Raw genomic sequence first — 17,906 nt, forward strand, 5'->3', positions numbered from 1 at the left:
AATCCCAAGTTTATGAATTAACTCTACAACTTGGAGATATTCGCCAAGGTGAGGACTCTGTGACTAAATATTTTAATTCTCTTAAGAGAATTTGGCAGGACCTAGATTTATTCAATGATTATGAGTGGAAGTCACCCGATGACTGCAATTACTACAAGAAGATGGTGAATGTTGGCCGAGTCTTCAAGTTTCTTGCAGGTTTAAATGTTGAATTTGATGAGGTTCGTGGCCGGATTATTGGAAGGAACCCTTTGCCCCCAATTGGTGACATCTTTGCAAAAGTACGTAGAGAAGAGAGCCGGAGACAAGTGATGCTAGTGAAGAAGACTGCAAGTACAACCGAACCTGTGGAAGGATCAGCCCTAATTATATCCAAAGCCCAAGTCAGTCGAAAGTCATTCCAAAATCAGCGGGTTGGAGACAAGTATAACCTACGCTGTGATTACTATGGGAAACCTCGCCATACTCGAGAGAATTGCTACAAGTTGCACGGTAGACCACCCATCGGAAGGATGAGCAAATCTGGTAAACAGCGTTTACCCTTAGCAAACGACGCAGAATCATCTCCATTCAGTAAAGAACAACTAGATCATCTTCTTAAACTTCTAAAATCTTATTCATCACTTAATACTCCTGTCGGTTCTATGGCACAAACAGGTAGCAATTCTTTGGCACTCTCAGTTCTAGGAAAATCATATCCTTGGATCATAGATTCAGGGGCCTCTGATCATATAACAAGTTACTCTAACCTGTTCAGTTCCTATTATCCTTGTTCTGGTATTGATAAAGTGAGAATAGTTGAAGGTAGTTTGTCATCTATTGCAGGAAAAGGAAACATTAAAATTTCTGAAAAAATTACTCTAAAATCTGTTTTACATGTTCCAAAACTTGCCTGCAGTCTTCTTTCTGTCAACAAACTATCTAAAGATACTAATTGCTCCATTCTCTTCTTTCCTTCCATTTGTATTTTTCAGGACCAGAACTCGGGGAAGATGATTGGAACTGCTAGAAAGATAAATGGGCTCTACTACTTTGATGAAACCGCTACTGGTAATAAAAAAGTTCATGGCCTAAGTAGTACTAGTTCAAACCCTGTCTATGATCAAGTTATATTATGGCATAAAAGATTAGGATATCCTAGTTTTCCATATCTTAAATATTTATTTCCTAAATTATTTAAAGGAATTGATTGTTCGAAACTTCATTGTGAGTCTTGTCATTTGGCTAAAGATCATCGAGTTTCATTTCCAATAAAATCTTATCTTGCTTCAAAACCATTTTATTTGTTTCATAGTGATGTTTGGGGTCCTTCTAAGGTTACTACACTTTCTGGCAAAAAATGGTTTGTAACTTTTATTGATGACCATACAAGAGTGTGTTGGGTTTACTTGTTGGAAAAGAAATCAGAGGTTGAACAAAGATTTAAAGAATTTTTCCTAATGATTGAAAATCAATTTCAAACCAAGATTAGTATTTTAAGATCAGATAATGGGACTAAATACTTTAATAAATATTTAGGAGCATTTCTGACCCAAAAATGTATTATTCATCAATCAACTTGTCGTGATACACCACAACAGAATGGAATTACTGAAAGAAAAAATAGACATCTTCTTGAGGTAGCTAGAGCCATCATGTTTTCTATGAATGTACCTAAATATCTATGGGGAAATGCAATCCTAACTGCTTGTTATCTAATAAATAGAATGCCATCTAAAGATTTCAAATATGAAACACCTTTACAGATTCTGAAAACCTTTTTCCCACATCTCGGATAACTCTACAAGATCTTGAACGGAGACCTAAAGGAAGAAATATATATGGACCTACCACCCGGATTTGAAGAAAGTCTTGGAAGAGGCAAAGTTTGCAGTTTAAAAAAATCCTTATATGAGTTGAAACAATCACCAAGAGCTTGGTTTGAACGATTTAAGGATGTAGTAAGGAGGCACGGATTCTCACAAAGCCAAGCTGATCATACTTTATTTTTCAAGAACTCCACCGAGGGTAAGATAGCGGTTTTGATAGTGTATGTAGATGATATTATAATAACTGGAAATGATCTGTTCGAGATTAACAAGCTGAAGAATAAGCTTGAGGTTGAATTTGACATTAAAGACCTCGAAAAGCTTAGGTATTTTCTAGGGATGGAGTTTACAAGGTCCAAGGAGGGAATTTTCATCAACCTACGAAAATACATTCTTGATTTGCTCAAAGAGACAGGGATGACAGGTTGTAAAGCTACAGAAACTCCAATAGACCCAAATGTGAAGCTAAAAGCAGCAACAACAACTGAGGTGGTTGATCGAGAACGCTATCAAAGACTAGTGGGAAGGCTAATCTATTTATTGCACACAAGACCTGATATAGCTTTTGCAGTAGTCTAGTAAGTCAATTTATGCATTCACCTGGATCTACTCATTTTGAAGCTGTGATCAGGATTTTGAGATATCTAAAAGGAACTCCGGGAAAAGAACTTTTGTTCAAAAGTAAGGGTCATCTCCAAGTTGAAGCCTACACAGATGCAGATTGGGCAGGTGATATAAATGATACAAGATCTACCTCAAGCTACTGCACTTTGATAGGAGGGAATTTGGTCACTTGGAGAAGCAAAAAACAGAATGTTGTAGCAAGGAGTAGTGCAGAGGCAGAATTCCGCTCTGTTGCACATACGTTTTGTGAAGTGTTATGGATCAAAAGACTCCTAGAAGAATTGAAGATTCCTACACCAGCACCTATTAAAGTCTATTGTGATAATAAGGCAGCTATTTCCATAGCTCATAATCCAGTTCTACAAGATAGAACAAAACATGTAGAAGTGGATAAACATTTCATCAAGGAGAAGATAGACAGCGGTGTGATATGTATGTCTTACATACCCACCATGAGCCAAGTAGCGGATGTTCTTACCAAAGGAATTCCTAGAGGGCAGTATGAGAACTTAGTTAGCAAGCTTGCCATGAGTGATATATTCATGCCAGCTTGAGGGGGAGTGTTGGAAGATTTTGTACATATGTGTTTGATTATGTGTTTTTTTTTTTTTTTTAGGTAGTTATGAGCTGTACAGATATTTAGGAATCAGTTTTATTTTATTTTATTTATATTTAGAATTAGGGGATTTATTACCTATTATGTATCCTAGAAAAGGTTATAAAACCTAATGTACAGAAGCATAATAAAATATCCCATTATTCACATTTTTTCTGTTTCTATTTTATAATAACAAATTACAACGAGGTTGGGATAGAGAAACAACAGAATATATATATATATATATATATATATCACATTATCTTATTCCTTTAGGCTATCAACAGTGTCCTAAACTCATACTGCTTTCTCCTCTGGATACTTGGTGAGGCTTCTCACTTTCCCATCTTGAAGTCATGAGGAACAACAACCTTTTCCTTAGAGCTCTATCATATCACTGAACCTTCACAATTTGTACTTGCATAAAAATTGAGATTTTCCAATATAATACAGTACATACTTCCCTCTCCCTTCTACATAAAAATAGAAAAATAAATAATAATTATAAACTAGGAAAACAATACTTTGAAGATTGAAATATAGATACAGAAGTGACGGTTAATAGATGAGAAACAGAGTCAAATAAACATAATACAATTTATAAATGAAATTATAAGAGCTATTAGGTGAAAAGGGAACTTGACAAGTAACATGAGTAACATGAGTTGACATAAACTAGTGACAAAGAAAGCAGAGTATGCATTTCAAGATAACAAAGTGAAGAAAGAAAGCATACTCTCATCTTCTTTGGTTCCTCTGCTGTCTAGTTCTATACTTCAACCACAGGAATAGTATTCTATCTACAACTTTCTCAACAGCATTGAAGTATGCTACACTCCAAGACCTTTTCATCGCGATTACCAGATAAGGAACAAGAATTCCTACTGCAAATCCCAATCCAACACTCAAGTAAAACCACTTATCGGTAGAAGTGTCACCACTTCTACTATTCTTCGAAGTATTCAATCCCTTTTCTGGATCAACATCATCTTCATCATCACTTGGACATTTTACATCAAGTGGAATACCACAAAGGCCAATGTTTCCAGCAAAAAGGGGTGCATCAAAAGTTGTCATATGATCTGTATAAGGGATCCTACCAGAGAAGTTATTGTTTGACAAAATCAGGAACCCCAAAAATAAGAGTGATGCCAAACTTCGAGGAATAGAACCTGAGAGCTTATTACTTGAGAGATCAAGTGATGACAATTGCTTCAACTTTGAAATGCTCTCTGGAATGTGTCCACTGATACGGTTTCTTGACAAATTTAGAAACACTAAACCCGACAATTTTGTTATCTCTTTTGGAAGATCTCCACTCAAATTATTTCCAGAGAGATCCATGTTGACTACAAGGGAGGGGATCTTGCTGAAAATCAAAGACTGGTCTTTCATATTCACAACCAAGTTTTCTTCATAAAGTTTTCCAAACATCCCATAGAGTAGATGGCGGTTTATGTTTTGGACTCGTGTTATAGCTTTGAAATCTCCAAAGCTAGCTGGTATGCTACCTTGGAACCGATTTTCTGCCAGGTCCAGGACTTGCATTGAACTTAAATTTGATAGCACCGGTGGAAGTTCTCCCGAAAATGCATTGCCTCTCAATCTGAGAATTCTTAGTCCTTCAAGACCTTTCCCAATCCATGCTGGAATTGTACCTGTTAATCTGTTGTTTCCAAGATCCAACGTCTCCAAACTTGCTAAGTTTTGGAAAGATGATGGGATCTCTCCAGAGAGGTTGTTGTCATTTAGGTGCAATGTTTGAAGCATACTTAAGAAGCCTAAGTCAACAGGGATACTTCCAGATAAATTGTTTTTACTAAGGTCCAGTGCTTTAATGTAAAAACAATTCACAAAGACTGATGGAATACTTCCTATTAGGTTGTTATTGGAAAGATCAATGACTTGAAGACTAGGATTGTTGCTTATAGAAGCTGGGATTTCTCCAGTTATTTGGTTGTCGGAAATCGAGAGGAAAATTAGGGAACCACTAATGTTATATGGAATAGTACCAGAAAGTTTAATTTTGGATACATCGAGAAAGTAAAAATCGTCACTTGGAAGAGGAATGGACCCTTTGAAGAGGTTTGAGCTGACATCAACCACTGCGTTTGATGCCAAGTTTAGAAGACTTGGCAGATGACCTTCTAATCGATTGTAAGAAATATTCAACGATGATAGCTTAGAGGAATGTCCCAAAACCAGTTTGGAATGGAGCCAGAAATGTTAGCATCTGACAAATCCAAATCATTGATTTCCTTTTGTGAGTTAAGCCATGCAGGAAACGAAGGACCTAAATGGCATAAAATGTATGTCAAGACGCCAGACTTGGAATGTCCGAACCCAATTGGATCTAATATTCATGGTGAAAGAGTTTGAAGATAGGCATAAATATTTTAGCTTACTGAGATTTGAAAAATGTGTTTCAGTAACCATACCCGTCAATTGATTGGAAGAAACATCCAAAGAAGACAGCTTAGAAAGTTGTCCCAAACTTTCTGGGAGGGGACCATTCAATTCATTCCCATTTAGCCACAGAACAGAAAGATTTTTGTAGTGATCCTAAAGAATCTGGTATAAGACCATATAGAAAGTTATTCGACAAATCAAGATGGACAAGATTCTTAAGATGACCAAGCCATTGTGGTAAGCTACCTAACAAGTGATTTTGTGACAATTTCAAGCGCAATAGACTTTCAGAAAGGCAGTTTTCTATGCCTTGATGGAATTCTGGTAAGGTTCCAGTCAAGTTATTATCTGATATACTAAAATACATTAAGTTGCAGAGTTTTCCAATTGAGCTTGGAATCTCACCCTCAACATTGTTTGTAACACCCCATCCTAAAGTACAACGGAAATTTTCCAACTTTGACCAAGGTTGACCGTTGACTGTTGACTTTGACCGTTGACCATTGACCAAGGGTCAAAAGTTGACTTTCTGACTTGGATGGAATTCTAGGTTAACTGAGGTACCGTTACGAAGTACACGTTGGCACGAATTTGTAGACTAGTAGCACGTTGAAAACGGAGCTACAGTTTGAAAGTTATAAGCAAAACAAGTCGAGATTCAAACTGTCCAAAAGGTGCTGGGAGTTGACTTTTTATGGTTGTAGAATTTTGCTTTGACTTTTGTATGGTTGTAAAGTACTCGTCGATACGAGTTCATAGACTAATGGCACGCTTAAATTGGACACCTGGTTAAAAAGTTATGGACATGTGAAGTTTTTCGAATACCGTAATATTTTAATATATCTGGCTTAAGTAAACATTGATGCCACGTGTCGACATCTGAGAGGTCCATGTGGATGAATAGTGTCACCCACGGTGGCTTTTATTTTGGCAAAACGGCGGGGGAGGGGAGAGAAAGAGAGAGAGGAGAGAGAGGGAGAGAAAAAACCACCGGCCGCCGGAGTTGCAAACTTTTCCGGCTGAATCTTGCCACACGCGCCAGCCAGGCAAGAGCACCTCTCCATTCCCGGCCAACCCCTAAAATTTCACGGCCAACCGACCGGAGATGCGCCCGGATCGGAGCGTTTTCTGGCGACGGCGATTTTTCCCCTCCACCACCGGCCACTGCCGTATGACCCATTTTTGGCCATTTTCAGCCCACACGCGCCAGCCAACCCTCACCATCTCCTCATTTCCGGCCGGCCCACCAAATTTCACGGTTACCGGACCTCCGACGTGCCGAGATCGGAGTATTTTTCGGCGAGGGGCCGAAAATCTTCAAACCCAAATCTCTTCGCCATCCGGCCTCTGTTTGCCTCATTGCCGGTCCCGTTGGAACCCTCTTTATTCAATCTATAAAACTCCCAAAAATCTCAGCCATCGGCCACCGGACGAGCCGCCGCAGGCGACGGTTGCCGGTGACCTCGACGGCTCACCGAAGAAATCACTATTCTGGCAAGTACCCAGTTGCACCGCCGGTCCTTCCCCACTAATTCCGACCCCCTGAACCCAGATCCGGTATCCTTTTCCTCCAATTCGTGACGGTTTGGGAGAATCAAGGCTCTAAAGGCCAAGAGCTTTCTGGCAAGATTTCGGCCACCACCGGTCCGATCTCCGGGAAGTAAGACCGGATTCATAATCCTCGTCACTCAAGCTTTGATTCGGTATATTACTCATCAATTTTGGTTAACGTTTGTGTTTAACCCCCGGGGTACCGGGTATTATTTACCCAAATAAAATATTATTTTATTTGACTGTGTGTGAATTGTTATTTTAGGAGCACGTGTGGATTGACGAATTGGTCCTATGGTGGATCGTGGGTTAATTGCGTGTTCCAGGTGAGTGATCCACATTTAAAACTATTTTGGGGTGATTAATTATATTTATTTGGTGTTAATTTGGTATCTAGAATTATGCTCATGTGGTGGAATTTAAATATAATTGTGGAAAAAATATTATTTTATATATATATATACCCATTGGTGCTAAACGGAAGTTTGGGTTATTAAGAAATTTTCGATTATTATTATTGTGATTTAATTGTATTTATTACGCATGAGCAAGGTATTTTCATTAATTAATTATATCTAGATTTTAATATTATTTTTGGGCATGATTGGTTTAAATATTTCAAGGAAAATATTTGTTTAAATTGGTGGCTTCAAATTTTATAATTATGCCCGTGAAATATTAATTGGTGGACTTTGTGATACGAGAAAAATTATTTGTATATTGTTATCGGTGGTTTTATACCGGAAATGTTAAAGGAAAATGTGGGATTGTGAATTTGAAAAATGGTGTAATTCCCACGGTGAATTTTGGAAAATTGGTACTTTAATAATAAATTTAATAATTGGTTTTAGACGCACTCATACAGTATTGGTGTTCTGGCTGTATATGTGGATTAGCGTGCAAGTTTTATGTCTCCTGTGAGTTGCCATTGGACCGAGGGTAGGCAAGTTTGATATTGGCCATAGCTGCCCCCCTCTGTGGCCGGGATGACGGTTTCAGCAGCGGCGCTGTCGGGACGCCGAAGCGACCGTATGCAAGTTTCTCTCTTTAATCCCTCCGCCAGTCGGTGCTCGGGACGCTGAGTATCGGAGAGCATCACTGGTATATGGTGTAGTGCGTCAAGTATAAATTTTCGGATAGAAATTTCAAACCCTAAAGTGTTCTAAAATTATTTATTGTGTTTTATTACATTTTATTTATATTTGGATTATTTAATTATTATTTATTAAATTAACGATTCCTTAATTTTTGGGCATAAGAATAATCGGGTTTTGCGAAAATGTTTTAAAAGGGGAACTTTTCCAACCGAGTGAATGGTGAGAGTTTTGAGAGAAATATTATCTTCAATTAATTATTATCTATTTATTTTTATATTCTTAATTAATCAAGTGTACTATAATTATTATTAATATTATAATTGTACAGTAGTTAGGGTCACTCACTGAGATGATTAGCATCTCATATTTTTAAAATTTCGTTCCCCTAGGTCCAGGTTGGGAGACGTTGATTGTTCGGGGCAAGCCTGACGTCTCAGTTCATTACCAGAAGTCCAAGAAGCATTTCTTTCCTTTTTTCTCTTCATCTTGTATTGCTTCATCTGTCATTGTATTAATTCTACATTTATTTGTATAATGCTCTGTATACTGTATTGGACATGTAGTTGTTATTTATGCACTGATTTACTGTTATTCATTTGGAGTGCTGTAAATTTGTGGAATTATATTGCAGTAACGTGGGAGTAATAAGAGGATGTATATAGAAGTGTGTTTTCAGTGCAGGAAATTGTTGGTAAGTCCAACCCTTAGGGGAGGTTCTGCCAAATTTTCCATTGGAGGGTCCGGTAGGGTTTCCCTTGGATCAGGGGTTGTCTAGGGTTCCGGTGAGGAATTTTGAACGGGTCCTGACATTGTTGGCACCAAGGGCTAGGTCAGTGAGAAATGTCAGGTTTCCAATGGAAGCAGGAAGTTTCCCATGAAGTTTATTGCCTGCTAAATTAAGAACTCTTATCATCTCCCACCTTCCTCTAAACAATTGATGGCAACTTGCTGTAAGCTTGTAGTTACTATTAAGAACTAAAATCTGCAAATTAGGGAGGTCACTAAAACCAAGTGGAATTCTTCCATAAAAGTTATTTAATGTTAAATCCAAGGAAACGAGGTTGCTAATATTGACAAGCCAATCAGGTATTTTTGAATTTAAGGAGTTGTAACTGAGATCTAGGACAGCGAGAGAAGTTAAATTTACAAAGGTGAGAGGTGGGATGGGAGCAGATAACATACAACTAGATAGATGCAACTCAGTTAACGATGGAAGCTTGTTCAGTGTCCTAATCCAGTCTGATCCTGCCATTGAAAGATCAACTTCATTCATCACAAGATGCTTTAGAGATATAAGGCCTGTTACCCATTCAAGATTATCAACATGTAATCTCCTAGAGTCCTTCAAATCAAAATATAGCAAGCTAGAGAGGTTTCCTAAATTTGGAGGAACTGCACCACTAAACCCTGCATTTGAGAGGTTTAGATATTGCAAATTTTTCAAAGATCCAAAAAATTCAGGAATTGGGTTGTCATCGAATGTGTTGAAACTCAAGTCTAAATGTCTCAAGGACTTGAGTTTTGTCAATGAAGATCTAATTTCCCCACTAATGTTCCAGAATGCATACCTGCCAGAAGAATCCAAACCAGCTTCAGCTTCTCGATATGGATTATGGAGATCCACTGAAATAACAGCTCCAGTAGTGTTCTCACAGCTTATTCCCCACCACTGACAGCAGTTGCTTCCCTCCCATGAAGAAAGCCGGTTTTCAGGATCATGAAGTCCATTCTTGAAGTCAATAAGAGCTTCTCGGTCTGACTCCAAGCAATTCATCAACTTAGCATCAGTGTTAGGAAGAAATTCTCCTATAATTATAAAGCAGAGAATCGGTAACATTAATGGAAGCCCCGCAACTGTTCCCATCATAGGAACAACCTTTATGTAAAAAAAAAAAAAAAAAAAAAAAAAAAAAAGGTGTTTTGGTGAAGAGGAAGAAGAAACTTTGCATTCAAAGTAACATATAAAGCAATGTGAAGTAGTGGCTGTATTTATCCATGATAAAGTTAGTGGTGATTAATAATTTAAAATTGCCAAAAGCATTGTCTCTAACTAACTCCATCAGAAACCTTTAAAAACTATGTTCTCCTCTGTTGTTCCGATCAATTCACTTTCGGTATTACGTGGTGATGACAAATAGTATTAACCCGTTATGAATTTGTTGACAAGCAGGTTCTTTTTCCAAGCCAATGAGGAAATCGCTTCCTTTTCTTTTTCTTAGCTCTGTTGGTGAGTGGTTTCTGCCAGATTCTGGGCAGAAAATGATAAACTATACAAAAAGACTACAACTAAATCTAATAATGATCATCAGCTTCGTTTTTCAAAAATTTGTTGCAGTTTATTCCACAAAAGGCTTTTACTTTAATAATGACATTTGGCATATAGTTGGAATTGGTTGCATCCTTAATACCCTTTTGATTTTTCAAACCTGCTTTCTCTGTTTTTCTTTCTCTGCAAATGGAATATAGATTTGGAAAGCCCCACAGAGTGATTTAGTAGAAGAAAATGGGCATAGCATTTGATTAAAATAAAAGGTACAAAAAAGAAACCTTTAAAGCATTCTATAGTAGGCTTTTTTATTTTCAATGGCTTAAGTCTTTGATATAATATAAAACTGAAGTACGCTTCGCTCAAAGATTTTATAGGCTTCATTCAAAGATTCTATCATTCCCAATATGAATAAGGAACTAGAAAATCCTACTGAAATTCCCAATCCAACACTAAAGATGTAACCAATATTATGTAGAACATCATCATCATCATCACCTAGACAATTTACAGTAGGTGGAGTAGAACTCAGACGATCTTCTATTATCATATCTTCTTACCAAATCAATAAGGAAGCCATAATGCAATTGAGTCTATCTGATATCGGTGTAAATTTTTTTATTCTTAGCTTTCTTGGTGACAAAGTTCCCTGCCAGCTTTTATGCAGAATACAAGAAAGACTATATATTACTTGTTTAATATAGATAATAATGATCAGCTTCATTTTTGCAAATTGTTTGCAATTTCATTCCACAAAGCAGGCTTACTTTAATAATGACATTCCACAGAGTGATTTAGTGGGACATGACGTTACAGCATTTGATTAAAATAAAAGGTAATTAAATGGACCCTTTAAACCATTCTGTAGTTTATACTATGACGTTTGAAAATTGTTTTTTTAGTTGTTGGGCCATAATCGTCTATGTTTTACTTGTCATGGCCGGAGCTTAACATAAAAAACTATTCCTTTCCACCCCCTTCAATTACAATCTGTCATGGTTCAACATATGTGGAAATGTTTAAAAAATGATTGATCTAAAGCTATATATATATATATATATTTATATCCATCATCCATGTTAACTAATAAATACTTAATTTCTACTTTCACCTGGTAGAATAACATAATCCGTATAAATTTATTTTGGAAACGAAAATTAGACCTAAGCAGATTTTAATTTAAATAAATGAATAAAAGTGGTATTGAGAATGGTTGACAAAGTAACAGAGCCTATATACTACCATAGTAAATCCAAGTAAAAACACATTATTAAGGGGAAAAAAAAACTAGTTAGTCCTTAAACTTGTGGTTTTATAAGTAACACAAAGTATGTCAACACCTGATATATACTAGTATTGTTAAGGGAATGATCATAACATGCTAACGAATGCTTAAACTGGCAAATTATATTTATTTATTTTTTTTATCAGGCACTCTGTACTTGCACTCACTCTGTAGCCCATCAAAAATAGCTGTTTGTAAGGCCAGTTATCTCTGAAGTCTAAACAGAGATAGAAAATTTGTTGGACTACAAAATTCTAGTCAGGCTTGTGTACATATACTCCAATTTATTTTTGGGACACCAATATATAGATATAGTTATCATACAATTTTATACTCCTCTGCTTTTATTGAGATATTGATTTTTTTTTTTTTTTCTGTGAAGCAGATGCAAAATTTTAAATTGCAAAAACAAAATACAGAGTTGTCACCCAAAACCAAGTCTTTTTGGTTTGAATGATCATCTTCAAAGTAAATAAAAGATTTATTTGTTCATTCAAGCAAGAGGAAGTTATATGCATAGCTCTTTAAGCTTCCAGTAATTGAAGGAAAATCTGAATACAGAGATCGCCCTTCTTTCTGTAGCCTGATAATCAAGAAACTCTATCTTCCCTGGTGATGCCTTCTTGTCCTCTGTTGTATGGTTCTATCTTTCAACCACAGATATAGAATCCTTTCAACAACATCATCTGCAACATCAAAGTAGAAAACACTCCAAGATTTTCTCATTGCCATTATCAGAATTCCAGCCGCAAATCCCAATCCAATACTCGAAGTAAAACCACTTATCAACAAAGCTGTCACCAGACTCACCACTTGTAGTATACTTATCCGGATCATCGCCTGGACATTTTAAAGTAAGTGGATCACCGCAAAGTCCTGGGTTTCCAGCAAAAGAGGATGCTTCAAAAGTTGTCAAATGATCCTTGTAAGGGATCCTACCTGAGAAGTTCTTGTTTGACAAATTCATGTAGCCCAAAGATGAGAGTGATGCCATACTTTGAGGAATAGCACCTGTGAACTTATTACTTGAGAGATCAAGTGATGACAATTGCTTCAACTCCGGAATCCTCTTGGGAATGTGTCCACTAATATGATTTCTGGACAAGTTCAAAAAAACTAATCCCAATAATTTTGTTATTTCTCCAGGAAGATCTCCAGTCAAATTATTTCCTGAGAGATCTAAGCAAACTACAAGGTTGAGGATCTTGTTGAATATTCGAGACTGGCCTTTCATAGTCAAAACAACATTTTCTTCATAATACTTGCTGATTATCATAGATACCGATTGTAAGTTGAGTGCCCCATAGAATAAATAAATGTTATTGGTTTGGACTTCCGACATAGCTTTGAAATCTCCAAGGCAAGCAGGAATGCTGCCATTCAACTGATTTTCTGCCAAGTCCAGGACTTGTAACGAACTTAAGTTTGATAGCGCCGATGGAAGTTCTCCAAAAAATGCATTCGACCTCAAGATGAGAATCCTCAAACTTTGGAAACCTGCTCCAATCCATAGTGGAATTCTACCCATTAATCTGTTGTTTCCAAGATCCAGAGTTTCCAAACTTGATAAGTTTTGGAAAGATGATGGGAGCTCTCCTGAGAACTCGTTGTCATCTTGGTGCAATGTTTGAAGCATACTTAGCTGACCTAAGGATCCAGGAATATTCCCAGATAAATTGTTCTTACTGAGGTCTAATACCTGGAGCATTGAACTTTCCCCTTTGCATGATGGAATACTTCCTGTTAAGCTGTTATTTGAAAGATCAATGACTTGGGCAAATCTCTTACATATAGAAGCTGGGATTTCTCCATCTATCTGGTTGTTCGAAATAGAGAGAAAACTAACTGAACCATCAAAGTTACTTGGCATAGGACCAGAAAATCTATTATTGGACAAATCACGTAAGTCACTCCTGAAAATTGGAAGACTAATGGGACCTTCGAAGAGGTTTGAACTCAAATCAATATCTGGTTAAGAATTAGGAAATGGTAATGAACTTGGTAGCTGACATTCTAAGTGATTAAAGGAAACATTCAACAGTACCGCATTAGGGAAAACTTCCCAAAACCAAAAGGGTATGGTACCATAAATTCTAGCATTTGACAAATCGAAATACCTGATATCCTTTTGTGACTTAAGCCAATGAGGAAATGAAGGACCCAAATGGCATGAACGCATAAAAAGATACAAGAGTTGGATTGGGGGAACCCAGTTGGAGCTGACATTCAAGGCGAAAGAATTTGAAGACAGAGCTAAATAACTTAGCTTGCCTTGTTTTGAAAAATGGGTTTCAGTGACTATACCCATCAAATGATTGGAAGAAGCATCAAAGGTATCCAACTCAGGAAGTTGTCCTAAACTTTCTGGGAGTGTCCCATTTAATTCATTCCTTTGTAGCCACAAATCAACAAGGTTTTGCAGTAATCCTAAAGAATCTGGGATGGGACCATATAAAGAATTAGTGGACAAATGAAGATGTACGAGACACTCAAGATGGCCCAACCACTCTGGTAACTTACCAACCAAGTGGTTGTCCGACAAATCCAAGTACTGCAAACTGGGTAGTGGCCGCCTGGAAAGGCAATTTTCTGTTACTTCAAGTAACCCGGGTAAAGTTCCAGTCAAGTTATTACTTGACATATGAAAAAGCATCAGGTTGCAAAGTTTGCCAATGGATCTTGGAATCCCTCCCTCAATATTATTCTTTCTGAGATCAAAGAGAGTGAGGAATGTCATGTTTCCAATGGAACTGGGAAGTTCCCCATGTAGTTTATTGGAAAATAAATTGACTACTTCTATCTTCTCCCATCGTCCCATCAACAATTTATTGCAATTTCCTCTGATATTGTCATTCTCAGCAAGATTTAAAAACTGCAAATTTGGCAACTCGCCAAAACCAAGTGGAATTCTTCCAAACAAGTCACTATTGCTTATATCCAACGTAACAACGCTGCTAATATTGACAAGCCAATCAGGTATTTTTGAATTGAAGGTGTTAAGATTAAGATCTAATACAACAAGAGAAGTTATATTTACAAAGGTAAGAGGTGGAATGGAACCGGATAAACTACAGAAAGATAGATGCAACTCAGTTAAGAATGGGAGTTTGTTAAGTGTCCTAATCCAGTTTGATCCTACCATTGAAAGATTAACTTCATTCATGATTAGATGCCTTAGTGAAACTAGACCTGTTGCCCACTCAAGATTATGAACAAGTAAATCCAACGACTCGATATCAAGATACTGCAAGCTAGAGAGGTTTCCTAAATTTGGAGGAAGTGCACCACTAAACCCAGCATTTGACAGGTTTAGATATTGCAAATCTTTCAAATATCCAAAAAATTCAGGAATCAGATTGTCATTGAATGTGCTGAAACTCAAGTCCAAATGTCTTAAGGACTTCAGTTTTGTCAATGAAGGTCTAATTTCTCCACTGAGGCTCCAGAAGTCATGCCTGCTAGAAGAACCATGTGGATTATGGAGATCAACTGCAATAACAGCTCCAGTAGTGTTGTTGCAGCTTATTCCTTGCCATTGACAACAGTTGCTTCCCTTCCATGAAGAAAGCCGGTTTTCAGGGTCATGAAGGTCAGTCTTAAAGTCCATAAGAGCTTCTTTGTCTGAATCCAAGCAATTCACCATCTCAGCATCAATTCTGGGAAGAAATTCTCGTGCCATAAAGCAGAGAATCAGTAACGTTAATAATGGAATCCATGTAATTGTTTCCATGAGGTACAACATTTATGCCACACCAAAAACAAAATCTCAATATAAGCTTCGTTTTTTATAAGAGGATGAAGAAACTTTGAATTCAATGTAATATATATAAACAATTTAACATAGTACTTGGCTCTATACATTATTGTTTTCTTTTTAATTAAATAGTGGATATATTTATGAATGAAAAAGTTAGTGCTGATAATATAAAATTGTTAAAAGCTAGTTCCTCCATTGTTGTTCCACGGTGATGATGACAATTAATAGTAGTATAGACTCAATACCGACTTTGAAGACAAACTGGTCTTGTCCAAAAGAGAATGAAGAGGCCACTGAGAAAATGTCTTTACCTGCTTTTATGCATAAAAGAATAAACTATAATAAAAAAGACCACAAGCCAGTAATATATATCATTAGCTTAATGTAAGATATAATGATCATCAGCTTCATTTTTGAAAATTTGCTGGAATCTATTCCACCAAAAAGACCCACTTTAATAATGAAGTTATGGATATGGTTGGAATTTGTTGCTTCTTTCATGCCTTTTGTTTCTTCAATCCTGCTTTCTCTGTTTTCTTTATCTGCAAAGAGATGAAATTTGAAAGCCCCACATAGTGATTTGTGGGGGAGAAAATTGGCACAATATTAATTCGATTAAAATAAAGGGCAAATAGAGAATTGAAGCGTGTTTCTTCAGTAGTTGGGTTGGATCGTAATCATCTAGCTTTTGCCTTTCATGATCTCTGAAACTTAACATATATATGAAACTATTCGTTTTCATAACCCCTTCCAATTATAATTTATAAATAGACCACAATAAAGCATCTCTGAAATTTTTGAAAATTGAATGATTCATTTTAGTGTGTATTACTATTTTATTTCTACAGGTCATAATTTTGCTATAATGCACTCTGGAAATAAAATTCAAGCTAAGCAGATTATTTAAATAATCAAAATAAAAAAAGTATACAAAGTCTTTTTTTTTCCTCTGAAGATGAAATAAAAATAGTATACAAAAACCTTCTCTCTCTCTCTCTCTCTCTGTGAAAATGGTAGACAAATTAATAAAGCCTACATATACACATAGCAAACCCAACAAAGAATGCATTATCAAGGAGAGGATAGCCCTTAAACTTGTGATTTTATAATTATTGCAAAAACATGAAAATCAAAGAATTAATTATTATATTTATGTGGCTCACATGTATTTCAGTTCAACTAACTGAAGTTGGTTTCATTCAAAGATTTTCTCATTGCTAATATGAATAAGGATCCTGCAGAGATTCCGAATCCAACATTGAAGCTGTCACCACTACCATCTAAAACATCATCATTGTCACTTGGACAATTTTACTTTAGGTGACAAAGTCAATAAGGAAGCCATTGAGAAAATTCCAAGTGATAATGCTATTGTGTCTGCTACCTGATCATGATGTCAAATATTTTATCCGTAGCTTGAAGTTCTCTGTCAGCTTTTATGCAGAAAAGAATAAAGAATAACAAAAATTGTTACTAGCAAGTTTATATATATATTACTTATTTAGCATAAAAGATATTGAACATCAGTTTCATTTTGCCAAATTTTCTTGCAAATTTTTTTTTTTTTTTTCACAAAACAGGCTTACATCAATAATTATATTTCACAGAGTGATTAGCGCAAGCTAGAGAGGTTTCTTAAATAAAGATGAATTGCACCACTAAACTTAGTATTTGAGATGTTTTAACACTAAACTTAGTATTTGTGTATCGTTAAGTATTTGAGAGGTTTTAACACTAAACTTAGTATTTGTGTATTAATTGTTTATTTATTTTTATAAACATGTAATTTTCTTATATAAACAAACAATTATGAAACATACTTTCGAAATGTTCGTCCAAAAAAATTAAAATGGTTATATCAATATCTATTTGAAAATCACAAATAAGGGGTATTGTAAACAAGAAAAATTAAATTGATAAAAAAATATTTTTGATATTAATTTGTGTTCAGCATAATATGGAGATTATAAAGTGAAGGGATCTTCCTCCTCATATTCCATTTATTAGAAAGGTAAACTTTTTCACCCAAAAAAAAAAAAAAAAAAAAAGAGAAAGAAAGAAAAAATCCCAAATGTAAAATTTTACTAAATTGGGCTGAAATTAGGCATATAATGGCCATCAGTCAAGCCCAATTTTCAGCTGACCCTCATGCTAGTTGGGCTAGGAAAGCGAGAGAGAAAATTAATAATAATATTGACAATAATTTGAATTTTGAAAAACCAACGGTAAGAAAAATTCGAATTTAGGAACGGCAATATTTTCTTTCCCTGGTTTTTAGCCCTTGTTATATTTCTACATTATGAAACTTCTCATGCTGAAACCCTTCTGTTTCTCTGGAAGGAAAATAATAATAATAATAATAATGGGTCAGACAGAGGAACAGAGATTGTTGAAAAAGGTGATGAGATCGGCAGGTGTCTGCGACGCCATCAATCGGCGTTCCCAGAGAAATTGGGCAAGACAGAGACTTTTTCTTACCCTCTGATTACTATTTAGGGCTTTTGTCTCATT

At 36.1% G+C, this 17,906-nt stretch overlaps 2 pseudogenes; both read right to left on the reverse strand.

Annotated features, from left to right (window-relative positions):
- Nucleotides 1-3,768: 3,768 nt before the first annotated feature.
- Nucleotides 3,769-9,861, reverse strand: LOC132799309 (probable leucine-rich repeat receptor-like protein kinase At1g35710; annotated as a pseudogene).
- A 2,377-nt stretch (nt 9,862-12,238) lies between these two features.
- On the reverse strand, nt 12,239-15,419 carry LOC132800677 (receptor-like protein EIX2; annotated as a pseudogene).
- Between the last annotated feature and the right edge of the window lie 2,487 nt (nt 15,420-17,906).

The sequence above is a fragment of the Ziziphus jujuba genome, chromosome 2 (assembly GCF_031755915.1).
Source record: "Ziziphus jujuba cultivar Dongzao chromosome 2, ASM3175591v1".
Taxonomy (NCBI): Eukaryota; Viridiplantae; Streptophyta; class Magnoliopsida; order Rosales; family Rhamnaceae; genus Ziziphus; species Ziziphus jujuba.